The 15,200-nt window shown below is 45.1% G+C and overlaps 1 protein-coding gene across 7 annotated transcripts in view; it reads right to left on the bottom strand.

Moving 5' to 3' along the window:
- The window catches only part of LOC137439946 (autism susceptibility gene 2 protein homolog), a 537,082-nt gene that overhangs the window by 211,842 nt on the left and 310,040 nt on the right, over window positions 1-15,200 (bottom strand). Inside the window, exon 1 of one of the 7 annotated variants that reach the window (XM_068136224.2) lies at window positions 13,519-13,562. The exons of the other annotated variants lie outside the window; for them this stretch is intronic. The gene's annotated coding sequence lies outside the window, so the exon portion shown is untranslated. Of the gene's footprint in view, window positions 1-13,518; window positions 13,563-15,200 lie in introns of those variants that run through there. 7 annotated transcript variants of the gene reach the window in all.

Consider the following 15,200-nt stretch of genomic DNA (forward strand, 5'->3'; position numbering starts at 1 on the left):
TGGACGTGATTTACAAAGAAACACACCTTTCTATATAAGGTTTCACAGTGGACAATGCATGTCAAAGCAGAAACTCTACCATGGAGTCCAATGAACTGTCCGTAGTACTCCAAGATAGAATGGTGAGGAGGCATACATCTGGGGAAGGATATAAAACAATTTATAGATCGTTGAAAGTCCGCAAGAGCAAAGTGAGCTCCATCATTAGGAAATGGAAAGAATATGGAACTACCCAGAATCTTCCTGGAGCTGGCCATCTGATCAAACTGATCAAACTGATCAACCGGGCAAGAAGGACCTTGATCATGGAGGTGGCCAAGAACCCAACGACCACTCTGACAGAACTACAGAGTTCCTTGGCTGAGATGGGAGAACCTACCGGAAGGATAACAATCTCTGCAGCACTTCTCAAATTATTGGATAATAGGAACCAGAACCAGAACCAAATATTGGGTTTATGGGAGAGTAACCAGACAGAAGCCAGTCTTGCGAATAAGGCACATGACAGGACACCTGGAATTTGCAAAAAGGCACGTGAAAGACTCCGAGAGCACAAGGCAAAATACTCTGTGGTCTGATGAGGCGAAAAATGAACTCTTTGTCCTGAATTCAAAGCGCTACGTCTGGCGGAAACCGAGCACAGCTCATCAACCATCTAACACCATCCCTACCCTAAAGCATGGTGGTGGCAACATCATGCTATGGGGCTATTCTTCAGCAGCAGGGACTGGAAGGCTTGTAAGGATAGAGGGAACAATGAATGGAGCAAAATATAGGCAACTCCTTGAGGAGAACCTGCTTCAGAGTGCAAAAGACCTTACACTGCAGTGAAGATTGACATTCAACAGGACAATGACCCTAAGCATACACCAAAAGCAACACTGGAATGGCTTCAGAACAGGGATGTGAAAGACCTTGAGGTGCCCAGCCAAAGCCCAGAGTTGAATCCCATTGAGAATCTGTGAAAAGACTTGGAGATTGTTGTTCACCGACGCTCCCCATCCAACTTGACAGAGATTGAGCAAATCTGCAAGGAAGAATGGGAGAAACTCCCCAAATCCAGATGGGAAAAGCTGAAACAGACATACCCAAGAAGACTCGAAGCTGTAATCTCCACCAAAGGCACTTCTACGAAGTACTGACTAAGGGGGTTGAATACTTATGTAAATTCGATATTTCAGCCTTTCATTTCAGTTCATCAGATTGAACCGCAAGCGTGTACGTCGGAACACGTCTTTGAGGTTCCTTCCCACCGCTGTATTGCGGGGTGCGGGACAACGTGGCCTCGACCGCCTACGCCTCAATTGACTTTGATCGGGCCTTGACTCCCCGATCGCGGGAGCGCACAGAGACATTGGGACTTCGCCTTGGAGGGGTGCAGAGACATTGGGGAGGTGCCGTGAGTTTGGGGGTTAAGGGGCTTGATAAGGTTATCATCATAAGATTTGAAAGTAGGGGTGATTGCCCCCATTGTTGTATGACTCTTTGTGTGTGATTTATAATACAGACTTGGCATTTTATATGGGAAATTTTTTTTTTCTTGACTTGGGTTTACTTTCTCAACTCAGTATATCAATCTGGTGAGTTTCTTTTACGCTTCGGTGATTTATTTGTTAAAACAACCATGTCACTGATTGTCTGTCGCAGCAAGAAGTCAACAACAGGATTATATCACAGGTGGCGTGGCAAAATGTACGGACAGGTGCATTTGATGATTGGCTTCACAGTCGGGTATACAAGGGTTGTTGCGTTCTGTATTAGTGGGAAACAACTGCTGCACGTCTCCAAAAGTTATTGCCGCTTCCTCTGGAGATGGTCCGCCAACTCGACAATGCTGTTTGTCATGGAGTGGTGGCTTTACGAAATTCCGGCATGAAACAGCATGCTATTGCTCGGCAGTATGGCATCACTCAAGGTCAGGTGTCAAAGAACCTGAAACTAAATGCTCAGAGGGGTGTCCCTACTCCAACACCGAGGCCAGGACGTCCCCGCAGAACCACAAGGAGGGATGATCGCCAGCTGCACCGATTAGTCCGCAATGGCCGTACCAAGTCAGCTAATCGGCTTAGGGCTGAGTGGCAGAAACGGACAAATGTGCCTGTATCCAGAAGGCTAGTCAACCAACGACTGGTTCAAGCAGGCTATCGTGCCAGGCGTCCCCTGAGAAAGCCACGCCTGACCAGACAACACTGCCAGCGCCGATTGCAGTGGGCCAGAGAGCACCGTCAATGGCAGCCAGGACACTGGAATCACGTGATCTTCAGTGACGAGTCTAGATTTCTGGTCTATCGTCAAGATGGCCGCGTCCGAGTGCGCAGACAAGTGCATGAAGCCTACAACAAAGATTGTATAGTGCTAAGAGTCCAAGCTGGAGGTGGTGGGGTGACCGTTTGGGCTGCTTTTCATGCAGGGGGCAAAACTGACCTGGTTGTTCTGAATGGAAACCTGAACCAGTTCAAGTACAGGGCCATTCTGGAAGAAACATTGCTTCCATTTGCTTGTGCAGCCTTTCGAGGAAACTTTGTCTTCCAAGATGACAATGCACGGCCTCATCGTGCTCGCATGATCCAACACTTTCTTGCTGACCGTGGTGTAGAGCATATGGAGTGGCCTGCCATGTCCCCGGATATGAATCCGATAGAGAACTTGTGGGCAGAATTAACGCGTCAAATCGACCACTTGGACCAGCAGCCGACCTCTGTGCGTGAATTGCAGCAGGCTATTGTCACTGCATGGCAAGCGATTCCTGTCCAAACCTTGGCAAATCTCGTGAACAGCATGCCTCAACGTGTACGTGCTCTCCTGAATGTTCGTGGGGGTTACACGAAGTACTGAACTGTAATTTTACTGTCCGTAATCCCAGTCGTAATTTAACTTTTGTTGCTGTTAAAAAAAAAATTGGCTAATGTGCAAAATAAAGAGATACTTCTGGAAAACGTACAGAAGTTTAACACAGTACTGTCCATGAATTGAGTTCGATATCAGTTTACATCACTTTCAAGGATCAATTTATTTGTTTCGAAATGTCAAATGTGGTTTTGTTTCTTTTAAAGGTCACATTAACAAAATCTAGAATAATTTCAACATAATTCCAATGAACTTTTGGTTCTAAGACATCTTGAAAAGCAAGTTCACCCCCACAAAAAAAATATTCCATATTAAATGCCAAGTCTGTATATTATTGTTTGTTCATAACCTGGTGTGGTTGCATCATTGATTTGACTGTTTCATTTGCTGGTTCCATTGAGGGTTTAATTATTTGCTGGATTTCAACCAAGGATAACACATCTTTCTGCCGGGGACCCTCTCGGGGTTCGGAGGTCTACCGAGACCAGAGGTAAGGGGGGGACCCCGTAACACAACTGACACGCCTATACAACTTTGGTGCTGAAAGACCCATACAAGAATGCACAACTAACTCGTCATACTTTGACACAAATGGGGTATGGCAGCCGACGAGCGTACAGAGTTCCACTTATTTGAGCAAAAAACAAGAACCTGCAGTTGCAGTGGGCAAAGGAACGAAAAAACTGGACAATGGTAGATTGGAAATACATTGCCTGGTCTGATGAATCCCGGTTCCTGCTGTTTCATGCTGATGGGAGGACTAAGGTATGGAGAAAACCGAGATGGGAGGACTAGGGTGTCAATATTGCAGGCTGGTGGTGGTGATGTGACGGTGTGTGGTGTGTGGTGTGTTTTCATCGCACGCAGTGTGCCCCTTGATAAAAGTGGAGCAATGTTTGAATGCCACAGGATATCTGAACATCACTGCCAATCAAGTGCATCCCTTCAAGGCAGCAGGTGTATCCATACGTGAATGGATTTCTTCAGCAGGATAATGCCCCATGCCACAAGGCCAGGATTGTCCAGGAATGGTTCCATGAACATGACAGTGAATTCAGCTTACTACAGTGGCCTGCCTAGCCACCAGATCTCAGTCCAATTGAACATCTGTGGGATGAGATGGAACGAGCTATTCGGAGTAGAGATCCACTACCAGCCAACCTAACATAAATGTGGGAAGCATTGGAGTCAACATGGGCCAACATCCCTGTGGAACGCTTTTGACACCTTGTAGAGTCCATGCCCTGACAAATTGAGGCTGTCCTGAGGGCAAAAGGGGGTGCAACTCAATATTATGAAGGTGTTCCTAATAGTTTGTACACTGAATGAATGTATGTATGTATGTATATATATATATATATATATAGTACTAGTATGGATCGGCTCGCTACGCTCACCTCACCACACGTCGCTACAGAGGCACAGTCTTGTTTTAACTGAGGATAATGACCTGACTGAATTTGAGTTGTATTGCTGTATTGTCATGATTTACACCAATCATAATACAAACATTTATTTTGTACAAATTTATTTGTAATATTGGTGATATTATTTATCTTAATTTTATTTGTAATCAAAAAAGGTCCAAGTGGTGTAAAGCTCTAAATGGTCAAGGGTCCAAGCTGTATAATCAGTCTGAAGGGTGTAAGGGGTCTAAATGGTGTTAAGGTCTAATGGGTCGAAAGGGACTTGAGTGTAAAGGTTTAAAGGGTATAGAAGTTTGGAAGGGTGAAGGGATCTCAAGGTGTCTAAAATATTGAAAGGGTCTTAAAGGTAAAAGTGGTCTTAAGGGTCTTGGGGGACCTCAGGAACTTGGTGTCTAATGAGTATAAAGGGCATTACAGGTCTTCAGGGTCTTTTGGACCATTGGGGTATTTTGGGTCTTCGGGATATTTTAGGCCAACTGGGTCTTTTGGCTGCTCAGGGACATTTGGGTCTTTTGGATCCTCGGGGAATTTTGGGTCTTCTGAGTCTTTTGGGTACTTGGGGACTTTCGGGTAATCGGGGACTTTTTGGTATGTTGGGTCTTCGGGGTCTTTTGTGTCTTCAGGGTGTTTTGGATCTTTGGGATCATTTGGGTCTCGGAGTCTTTGGGATATTTTGGGTATTTTGGGTCTTTGGGGTATTTTGGGTCTTCGGGGTCTTTACGGTCCTCAGGGTCTTTTGAGTCCTCTGGATTTTTAAGGTCTTTTTGGTTATTTTGTATCTTTGGGTTATTTTGGGTCTTATGGGTCTTTTGAGCCTTTGGGGTCTTTCAGGGTCCTAAGGGTCTTGGGGGACTTAAAGGGCCTTCAAAGGTCCAAGGGATCTCAGCAGTCCAAAGGGTGAAAAGGTATATTCCAGCAGTACATAATTAATAGCCGGCAAAGCCGGTGTTGTGAATGAACGCGTACGTATTATGTTGAAAAGCCAGATTTTTCTGGATCCCTTGAGAATTCGAAGCTTTGACGCACCAAATCGCTCCATGGTGGCCGCCATCTTGCGGATGTGGAAGTATGCATAACAAATTGAAAAAAGTTCAATAGGAGTTTGTTTCACCCGTCTTTGTTTGATTCACAATCCTATGCACCTCTAATTTGTAATTCAAATACTTTAAGACCAACCTCGTTCCCCGGGCCCTGGTTATCTTCAATGAAAATCGTCACCAAACACCGGAACCAATAAGATTCGAGCATTTGAAAAAATATTTCAAAAAAGATTATTACGCGTTTCGGAGGGTGAAAACGGCGTCAAATATTCTAAAATTGACTAAGAACTATTTTTTAGAAATCTCGCGGACGTGGGGGATAATTTTTCACGGCCGGAAATATCCGAAGTTGAGACGGAATTCACCGAATTAATCAAGAAGGACATTTTATAAATTTTAATCTCATCCAGAATGCAAATGGTGTCATTTTGAACTTGGTACGGTACCTACTACACCTACCTACTACCAACTACCAACTACCTAACCTACTGATGCCTAAGTGATGGGTAAAATAGTGGCAAGAGGCTTTGGCTTCGCCGGCTCATTGCGGCTTTGCAGTCGGGTACTAGTAGACGTACATAATTAATAGACAGGATGGAACCGGCATTCAAACAGTACGTAATTAATCGACATTATATTCCAACAGCTTCATCGCTTTACGGACAGACGGCTTCACAGACTGTGTGTTTTCGGTTTTATACATACAAGTTAGTTCTTAAACAGTTCCTTATCCATCCCTCTTTTCCTTTCAATGTCTTGGATTGGAATCGATACTAACTGGATAGGTTGCCTAACGTCAATTGGTCGGGCGGACCTGAAACCACCGGAAGTGCTACATCTGCCATATTCCTCCTCCATCCACCATATTACTTCCCATCCGCCATATTCCTCTTCCATCCGCCATGTTTCTCTTCCATCCGCCATGTTACTCCTCCATCCACAATATTCCTCCTCCATCCACCATATTCCTCCTCCATCCGCCATATTCCTTCTCCATCTGCCATATTCCTCCTCCAACCACCATATTCCTCCTCCATCCGCCATGTTCCTCTTCCATCCGCCATGTTACTCCTCCATCCACAATATTCCTCCTCCATCCACAATATTCCTCCTCCATCCAACATATTCCTCCTCCATCTGCCATATTGCTTCTCCATCTGCCATATTCCTCCTCCATCTCCACCATATTCCTCCTGCATCCACCATATTCCTCCTGCATCCACCATATTCCTCCTCCATCCACCATATTCCTCCTCCATCCTTGGGAGGAGGAATATGGTGGATCCTACTTGGGCAAGAGGAGGAATATGTTGGATCCTACGAGACCACCTACTTGGGCAACATGGCCGGGTATTCCCCAGCATTATCTTCACAAATGGAAATGAAAAAGAAAGCAAATTGGCCTTTTTGGATGTGGAGGTTTACCAGAAGCTTAGATTTTGTTGGTCTGGTTGTTTTTTTGGAATTCAATCCTGACATTTTTTCTTTTTTGTGCTTTTTTTTAATGTTAATGCTTTTTCTGACGTAGCTAAGGAGGATCAGTTTTGGCACATTTCCTAAGAATTGGGGTAACATTGACGATTTTCCATAATGCAGACAGAAGGCCCTCAAAAAATTAACTGGAAAAGGGCAGGATATTAAAAAAACAACCTCGATATGTTGTAAGAGGACTTTATCTTGTTTGTGATCTAACTCCGTATCCTGCGTCTCCCCTCACTATTCCCCTTCTCATTCCCACCCTCTTCTCCCCTACCTGCCCATGTCCTTTATCTGCTTCCCACCCCTCCCCCACCCATGCCATCCCTCACCACCTCTCCACCAACCAACATACCACACAGACTAAAGAGCACTGCTTTGTATCAAGAGTGCTGTGAGAGCACTGAGCACAGGTGAGGAGGGCTAAATGGTCTTTCTGAGAGGAAATAGGGACTGGGGAGGATTTGGGGTTGAGCTTATGCTGGAGAATATAAGAGGTTAAAGATTAGTGCTATTCTTTCAAAGATAACAAGGAACAGATACTCTATAGGTCCCCCACCTTTTTGGTGGTTTGAGGAATAGATATGTGTAATGTGAAAGCTCAATCTTGAACGGTTTTTGAAATATCGTTTACACAAGTCAAGGTACCGAGATGGTTGCTATGGCAGCATAATTCAGCCAATCACAGCCGTGAACTATTCAGGTTGAGATCATTTCATGAGGAATGGATATCTGCAATATGAAGGCTAAATGTTCAATGGTTTTTGAAATATCGCGTACACAAAAGTACCTGAGCAGATTATCGGTCGGTCGGACGGAGCTCATTTTCATGTCCCATGTCTCTGACCTTGTCGAAGGGGACGACGACATGTACACGTCTACCAAACAACTCTGTCAAAGTACTTGCTCAATGACAAAGTTGAGCTTGGTGATTATTTGCAGATTCAAAAGCAAACACATGAAAAGGGGAACTGCAATAAGCTTGCACACTTGTAATCGGTGATTCAATGATCATCATTAAAAAGGTACAATGAAGAGGTCCTGGCTGTGACATGAGCAAGCAGAATACAATTAATGATGCATTTTTAATACCAAAGCATCTACAAGAAAATATTGTGTGTAAGCTTATTAATGAAGGTCCTGTAAAATAGAAACAACAATCATAAAATAAAATAAAAATTCAGGTCATTGAAGGTTTCAAAGTCCATTATTACTGGTTGGACAGGCCGTGGCGCTGCTTACAGCACACCAGTAAGTGAAAAAAATCAACTTGTGAGCTCTCGGGAAAACCATCAATTGATGGAAAAATATTACAAGCTTGTGCTCTGCCTATGTTCGCAATTTCAGCCACATCTGCAAACTGAACCAACGCACGGTCCAACGGAAACGTGGCATGCCTACAAAACTCGCTCCAAAACGCAACCCATCCCAGGGAGTGAGTGCACAATCGTCCAACAGCCACAGAAATGTGGGACGGCTTTGCGAAGAGTGCACATGGAAGTAATAATTTTGTCAAAGTTGACCCTTCGAGGCCAAGGCTTCCGTAACCAGATGCCGACGGGAAGTTTTGCTTGGGACCACGAGTAGGCTCGAAATAACAATTTCCTCGGCAACCCTTGGGACATTTGTCTTCATTTACGCCGCTGGCCTATTGGTCTTTTTACCACAGCCAAATCAAACAAAGGAAACCTATGCCACAACCCAGCTCAAAACCTCAAGAGGAGACTAAAGGAAGTAAAAGAAAGAAAAAAAAAGCAGGAACAAGTAAGAGTAGAAAGAAAGAAACAAAAAAGAAAACAGAGCGGAGCACAAAGCCTGGTTCTTTTTAAAGATACGTTCGTATGTGCCAAGAGCAGCTTTCAGCAAATAACATTGCTTGGCACGTGCACGCTGCCATTCTGGCGGGTTCCACCCGCCGCGCGCCAAATTAAGGTCTCACACGAGCAAACGCACAGCATCGGGTGCAACTTGGCTGGAGCTCACACAAATCAGGCTCGGCAGCCGGCAGGGGAGGAGGCTGGATGCAGCCGAGGCCGAAATTCTACGCTGGTTTAGTGTCAGAACGAAGGTTCACACATACAGCCATCTGGTCTATGGCATCCAGGGCCACTTCAAAGGGGTTATGTAGCTTCGAAAGCAACGTGGGTGGAAAAAAGGAGCAGCACGTTTAGCTTGTACACTCAAAGAGTTTCCGAAAGGAGTTGTGATAAGGAAGGCAAGCGACACACCAGCCAAATGTGATGTGGTGAGCAGCTCTGGTTCCCATTGAGAAAGCAATGAGATGAGCAAAAGTTGCAGCAAATTGCAATTTATAACAATCCGCTTTGAGAGGAACAGAGCAACAGATCCCAGCCACCCGCAATGGCAATGACTGCATGAAGTTCAAAGAGAGTTGGGAAGTCACAAGTTCCTTTTGTATGTGAAATTCAAGGAGAAATACAAGCACAGGGCTGGTAAGAGGGGGAAAAATAGCAAGGCCCAACTTGTGGCAGATATTACAATCAATTCGAAAGATTGGGCAAATAATGCAGAATTTCATCAAGCAAAACGCACTGTGAAACAGAATCTACCACAACGTAAGTAGACCCAATGATTTTCCACAACGCAGAAAAAGGATGGAATTCAGGGAACCGTGTCTTGAAACGGAAAACCAAATCTGACATGTGGAAAAAACCAGAATGTAGTAAAATACAGAGAACAAGTCAATATTAGGTTGAATTACAAATAAAATATTCACCATATTGTCTAATTTTGTTAGTGAGATTCTCTGCAGATTTAAGAAAATATACTTTGCAATTATTGTTTGCGCAAGGAATACCATCTCCAGGCGGAGCACGAGCACAGCCAATGTTCTGCTCGCTTCAATGGCAGCTGCTTCAGGCGAGCGTTGTTGGGAATCTTGATCTCAATTGCTGGCACTGAATACTGAATAACATTCCGTCTAACAATCTCTGGAGAGCCAAGTCAAAATAAATTTTATTTGAAAGTCGCCTCACTTTGTCAAAAATTTGGTGAAAATGTATTATTATGAGGAGAAGCTTCCGTCCGTGTGTGTGAGTCTGTCACACTTCCTTCTAAAAGGTTCCTGCTGTCGTAGTATACAATAAAAATAGTACCATTAGAAAGCCAATGACTGATTTCCTTGGTTGGAAAGCTAATCAATATTCTTGGAATAAAAATTTCCGTCTGGTTAATCATAAAGATGCCTCATTTAAAATCCCGTCTTTCTGTGATCGAAGAAGAAGATGCGGCCATGACAGCTTATTGGAGCGGTTACAACGCTGAATGAAAAATGAATGATCGTTTTAAGGCCATTTTTCCCCGCTAGAGCGGGGGTTAGCCTTGCGGGCCCCATGACAATCATGGTTCCCTGTTTGAGGCAATGTTTTTATGGCCGGATGCCCTTCCTGACGCCAACCCTTGGTCGCCTCTTACGATGCGCAGGGATACGGTGTACCTATTCTAAATTGGGGTACACACCGTGATCATTCATCCCAGCAAGCTGGTACTCAATTTGCCGACCTCGGAAGGATGACAGGCTGAGTCAACCCCCCTGGCGTTAATTCAGCGATCGACCGGGATTCGAACCCAGGATCCTAGGATCCCAAGCCGGCACGTTAACCGCTAAGCCAACACCAGCGGTTACAACGCTGACGCTTATTATTCTTCGACAACATGGAAGATGGCTCTGCCCACATTAGGGCGAGCCCAGAGTTCACAAGAGCTGTAACCGTGACTGTGTGGGAGAGTTTGAGACGACCCTTGAAGAGAGGAACATCTCTCTCCTTCCCTCTGCTTGACCACCCATATTCAACGCAATCCCCTCGCATCCACCACATTGCTCCTGTCATTAGCCGTCCAGAGCTACACCAGCCCTGTGTGCCAGCAACCTGCATGCCACTGAATCGCGCCTGCCACAAGCCCTCACTTGACCCTTTGTTGTGTGATTCCTGGTACTTGTTGGCGCCATTAGCGGGTTAGGCCACATTATTTTGTGTATAAGATTGCATGTTCCTTCTTCTCCTTTTCTTGTGTCTTTTCACCTCCAGATTTGTACCCTTTATTGATCGTCCAGTCCGTCCTTATTCTGCATATATATTTTGTAAATAACCCCCTTTTAATCAAAAGAAGAGTTTTCCCGTTTTCCTCCTTCCCGCGCGAGCAACACCAGGTTCGGCTTTATTGGCTGATCCTTGAGGAAATGTAGTTAAAATTCATTTAACTCAGTATTTTAACACTGTTTCGTCATTTGCAGTGGTCTTAGGCCACCTGGCTCAGTTGGTCCATGCTAAAGTAGGCCGCCTGATGCGACAGTATTAATGTACACACCGCCATGTCTACGTACTTCCTTTGTAGTAGGGGAGCATAAACTGACATCATAATCAGCATTAATTTAGAGTGCCCATCCCACACTCCCATGGATCCAGTTTCCATATTTTTCCCTCCTGCCGTTTATTTTTTTTTTATTTCATCATTCCCCACGTTTTCCGTGTCGTCCGGGCTGCAGGATGCACTGCCCAGGGCTCTATGGAGGATTTGAGGGCTGGAGAGGGAAGACAATTGTATTTTTCCCAATTTAAGTGCACAAATAAATTCTTCTTCCACCGATAACATGAAACGGAATTTGGATTTTTTTTTGGAAATGGAAAAGGCACTTTTTTTGAAAAGGAAAATCATTGGCTCTACATAAGTGGGCAGATAAAGAACTATGCTTTCGCTTGTCCACAATGGTGCTTGTTCTGAAAGAGTGAAAGGAAAATATTATCCTCCCCCCCCCCCTCCTCCCCCTCCCCCGCCCCCCCCCTTGTTGTGAAAGAAAAAGAAAAGATGCACTTAATGGAATTTGGGATAACAATGACATTACTGAATAAAAAACCACCTTTAGAGGCCATTTTTCCCCGCAAAGCGGTGTTGGGCTAGCGGCTAGGGTGCCGGCTTAGGATCCAAGGATCCTGGGTTCGAATCCCGGTCGATTGCTGAATTAACGCCAGGGGGGTTGACTCAGCCTGTCATCCTTCCGAGGTCGGCGAATTGAGTACCAGGGAAGGGAGACGTCAATGACATTACTGTATAATGATTGCATTTGAAAAGAGGCCCTTGCCAAAACCTTGGTAGATCACCGAGCCCTTCGGTGTCGCACTTGTGCTCATTGTACACAACCCATTCAGAGCGCGTGCCCTGAACCGACCTGTGAGCTCCTTCAATGCCATTGGTGCGACTCACACGAGGAAAGGTGGCCCAAATCCCTCTTTTTATCCCGCGTATGAGAGAACCATGAAGGTCTACAGTAGGTGTCAAATCCAAGGATTGTTGTCGATGCATTGTGTGTATCCCAGTTAGCACAATAATTAGATGCACCTCTACCTACCGGGTTGAGTTTTCCCAATGCCAGCACCTTATATAATCAGCCAACCAACCACACAAGCTTAAAAACCCTTTAACACACCATGTACCACAACCCCCCCACCGACCCTCCCTCCCCCATCCCCACATGCACAACCAACGGCAACACAGCAAATGCTTGCAAGGCTTTCAAAGTGGACCTCATTTAGTTCAAAATTTACATTTGAAAAACCCTTCTGTTCGGCAGACAGCACAAATCCATCTTCTCACGGCGCCACGGCTCGCTGCATGTGAGCACTGCTGACTGACAGCGCGGCCAATTTGGAAAACAACCCTTGGCCCAGGCTGGCACTTGGCGAAGGGAGACGTTTGCGAATAAATTGCCACCACAGGCAGAAAAAGAAAAAAATACCCGGGATCATCAGGAGATGCCTTTGCCAATGACAGCTTCACACGGGTATGGAAAGTTTTGGGGAAAAAAAGTATTCTTAAAAAGGAGCCACTGAAGCATTGCACGCTAGCATTGAGCATCGACCGATGAAAAAGAGGAAGAGGAAAGGCTAAGCCTCACAGTTATATCAGCTAATTCCCAGGATTTCTGCAAACGACTCTGCGGGGAAGACTCGCCTCGCGTCTGTCCACGGACAATGTGGGGAGCACGATGAAAGGCACCTTTGTCCGTCCCCCGAAATTGCCTGCCAGCATTTGCCCCCCGCAGATACCCCAGCCGGGTGTTCGCATGATCAAGTCCTTCACCAACCTCATTGGACTCAAGTCTCCTAAGCTGGGCCTCAAAACTAGAAACGCAGTACCAGCGGCCCAGCCGACACCCCTCTCTGACCCACGGGTCCCTGGCAAGAATATAACACACTGAACAGATTTTGAGCATAGCTTTGAGGGAGAAAGGTCGCAAGAGGCGACTAACAGGGTTGGCGGCAGGAAGGGCATCCGGCCATAAAACATCGCTTCAAAAAGGGGACTACGGTGCCCAGAAAAGGCCAACCCCTGCTCTGCAGGGAAAAATGGCCTCAAAAGGTGGTTCTTTGAGGGAGAAAGGGTGAGAAAATGACCAAAGTATTGTGGAGTAGGATGGGGAGGAAGTGGGGTCTCTTCGTCTCATTCGTTATAGCCAACAGGAAGTTCATATATATAATACTAGCAGAAGTACCCGGCGTTGCCTGGCGGGAGAGAAAGGGAAGGGGGGGGGGGGGATGGGGAGGAAGGGGAAGGGGGGAATGGAAGGGGGGAGAAGGAGGGGAGGGGGAAGGGGGGCAAGGGGGGAGGGAGGAAGGGGGGAAGGGAGGGATGGGGGGGAATGAGGGGAGGGGGAGTGGGGGAAGGGGAAGAGGGGAGGGGGGAGGTAGGGGAGGCAGGGGGTTCATCACCTTTTCGTTAAATATATGCTGGTGAATGTGGCGTTCATCACGTTTCTGCGTTTTTTTCCGAGCAGGAAGAAGAAGAAACCGGGCTACCAACTTCTTCTTTTTCTTTTTTGCCTAAAGCACTCCCAGGCACACACACTGATGAACCTCTGAAAGTTTGACGAAGATCCGTTCAGCCATCTCTGAGAAAAATGGCGACACACAGACAGACAGACACACAGAGAGACAGACAGACATCTCTCTTATATAGTAGATAACAAACAAAATAAACCATGCTCCCACATTTATCGGATGAAGCAAAGTAACACATACGAGCATCTGAATCACCTTTAAAACCTTTACTGGAAAGCATAAATGACTGTTCGCCTGCACTAGGAAACATTTTACTTCCGGTCAGAATAAGCGAACAAGGACAGTGCATGTCCACACACTATACAACATCTACACACACATGTACACAAGTAGAAGAAAGATTTCTCAATGGCTTTGATATGTATTTGACCCCGAACAGATGTACTTTTGAACACCAGAGGAGCAGAGCAAAGGAACCGTTAAGCCGCGAACCATTTAATTTGCAAGATTAGCCGCAGCGTTATGGAGCAAGTCATTATTATTGAAGCGCCTTGTCGCATCGACCCCCAGAGAATGCAGCAAACATTTTCGACGTGCATTCGCAATGGCTGTAAACGACTGAGCTCGAGTGCACGTCCTCCTAGTGTCGTAAAGCCACCACAGACGAGCACACGAAGTCTGCGCCGGCAGGCTGCCATAGCCCTGTGAGCACGCTCGTAAACTTGGAATAACGAACGGTCCGGCAACGTCTGTTCGGTCCGGAATGGGCAGACTTCATTGTTAAGCGGTGAAGTTGCTTCGGTATTTCGCTGTGTCCATCCATCCGTCCATCAAAAATGAGGAAGAAGAAGAAGAACCATTCTACCCCCGCGTGTTTAATTCTAAAGGGTTCTAAAGAGTAATTCTAATGGGTTGTAAAGTCATTCTAATGGGTTGTAAAGAGTCATTCTAATGGGTTCTAAAGAGTAATTCTAATGGGTTCTAAAGGGCAATTCTAATGGGTTCTAAAGAGTAATTCTAATGGGTTACAAAGGATAATTCTAATGGGTTCCAAAAGGTAATTCTAATGGGTTCTAAAGGGTAGTTATAGAACGTTCTAAAGAGTTCTAAAGAGTAATTCTAATGGGTTCTAAAGGGTAATTCTTAAGGGTTCTAAAGGGTAATTCTAATGGGTTGTAAAGAGTAATTCTAATGGGTTGTAAAGAATAATTCTAATGGGTTCTAAAGAGTAATTCTAATGGGTTGTAAAGAGTAATTCTAATGCGTTGTAAAGAATAATTCTAATGGGTTCTAAAGAGTAATTCTAATGGGTTGTAAAGAGTAATTCTAATGGGTTGTAAAGAGTAATTCTAATGGGTTGTAAAGAGTAATTCTAATGGGTTGTAAAGAGTAATTCTAATGCGTTGTAAAGAATAATTCTAATGGGTTCTAAAGAGTAATTCTAATGGGTTGTAAAGAGTAATTCTAATGGGTTGTAAAGAATAATTCTAATGGGTTGTAAAGAGTAATTCTAATGGGTTGTAAAGAGTAATTCTAATGGGTTCTAAAGAGTAATTCTAATGGGTTGTAAAGAGTAATTCTAATGGGTTGTAAAGAGTAATTCTAATGGGTTC

The sequence above is a fragment of the Myxine glutinosa genome, chromosome 14, assembly GCF_964187855.1.
Source record: "Myxine glutinosa chromosome 14, kmMyxGlut1.1, whole genome shotgun sequence".
Lineage (NCBI taxonomy): Eukaryota > Metazoa > Chordata > Myxini > Myxiniformes > Myxinidae > Myxine > Myxine glutinosa.